Source organism: Triticum dicoccoides, chromosome 3A, assembly GCF_002162155.2.
Source record: "Triticum dicoccoides isolate Atlit2015 ecotype Zavitan chromosome 3A, WEW_v2.0, whole genome shotgun sequence".
Lineage (NCBI taxonomy): Eukaryota > Viridiplantae > Streptophyta > Magnoliopsida > Poales > Poaceae > Triticum > Triticum dicoccoides.
The window spans coordinates 286,363,975-286,365,330 of record NC_041384.1 but is presented as its reverse complement, the minus strand read 5'-3'; the positions used below and the strand labels follow the sequence as shown (position 1 = coordinate 286,365,330).

At 50.5% G+C, this 1,356-nt stretch overlaps 1 long non-coding RNA gene across 1 annotated transcript; it reads left to right on the top strand.

Annotated features, from left to right (window-relative positions):
• Window positions 1-6: 6 nt before the first annotated feature.
• Window positions 7-1,015, top strand: LOC119268089. The gene is made up of 3 exons (XR_005132883.1): window positions 7-206; window positions 310-432; window positions 655-1,015. It is a non-coding gene; the product is annotated as an uncharacterized LOC119268089 (long non-coding RNA).
• The last annotated feature ends 341 nt before the right edge of the window (window positions 1,016-1,356 follow it).

The following is a 1,356-nucleotide window of genomic DNA, read 5'->3' as shown; positions in this document are numbered from 1 at the left end:
CTCCGTCCTCCCTTCCTCCTGCGCCTCTGCGTCACCGTCCTTGTCGGCTATCGGGCCACGCGAGGATGCAGCCTGGCCCGGCCACATCGTCGTCGTCCTCGTCTCAGGCCATCACCACCCGGATCTGCACCACCACCGGTGCCCCGTCGCGCACCTATCCGCCGGGGCTGAGGAGGAAACCAGGCAGCCTCCATCTCTCATCTCCGGTGAGGCCTCCGATGAGCATCTCCGCCTCGGATCCAATTCCTACCCCACGATCTCTTCTTTTGGACTCATTTGTTTCAACAACGCTGTCTCTCCCCTCTGCAGTCCGGCGACCGTCGCCGTGCAGCTCGGCGGCATGCGTGATGCGGTTCAGTGCTGGTGCCGGTGCACGGGACTCCCCTACTTCTTCTCCCCACCGACGAACATTCAACCACGCCAGTGTTTGAGGTTGTTGCAGTTCACTTTTTTGATTTTCGGAGGAAAATCACTACACTGCAGTTTGCTATTCCCGTCGATGAGATTTGTGTTTTTTTGTGTTCTACTGAAGACAAATTAAAGTGCAAATACGGTCCACTTTAGTTTTTCTATTGAGGTTCATTTTACTCTTTTTTTGCGAAAAAGACAGTTGATGCAGTCCGCCGGCCTCATCCCATGAAAATTTGTTTGCAGCTCGCTTGCATGTGTCGCGGCGCTTAGGTATGGGAGCAAAGCAGCTGATGGCGGTGCGGCAAGGAGGGTTGTTGACGCCGTCGCGGGTGGCCTCCGCTGGCTCTGTATCATTGATGCTTCCCCTGACCACAGGTTGCCTCCGTCCCATGACCAAGTGTTGTTTTCCCCCAGTAGTTTTGTTTTTTTGCTTTTGAAGAGTATCCTTGCAGTTAACTTTGTGCTCGGTGTAATTCGCGTGTGAGTCCGTGGACTATAGAGCCTTTCTTTTTTAATATTGTTTGCAATTCTCTAGATGTGTGTTGCAGTGCATTGCATAATGTATAAACATCTTTGAAGTTCACTAAGCTTTGTCACTCCGGCAGTGAGCGCACGTGCAGTACATTCTGGCGATGTTGGGATTGCATCCTGGGGTTGAAAAAAAAACGTGGTTTGCCACTGGACATGGTCTGGTCCAGTTCGGCTAGGTGCCCCGCCCGGCTCACACACTATTTTTTCATAGGATGGAGTTCACTGTGTATAGCTTTGTTGATCACTATGTGTGAAAAAAGGATTAAGGATGTGAGTGTGGCTGTAGCAAAATAATGAATGGATATGTATGTTCTGAAGCTCACTTTCTTCTCTCATGAATTTCACAATAAAACTTCTTCGTGGTTCACGTGGTGATCCGAAACGAAAACACCTCGGAAGAAGCTCACTTCTCAT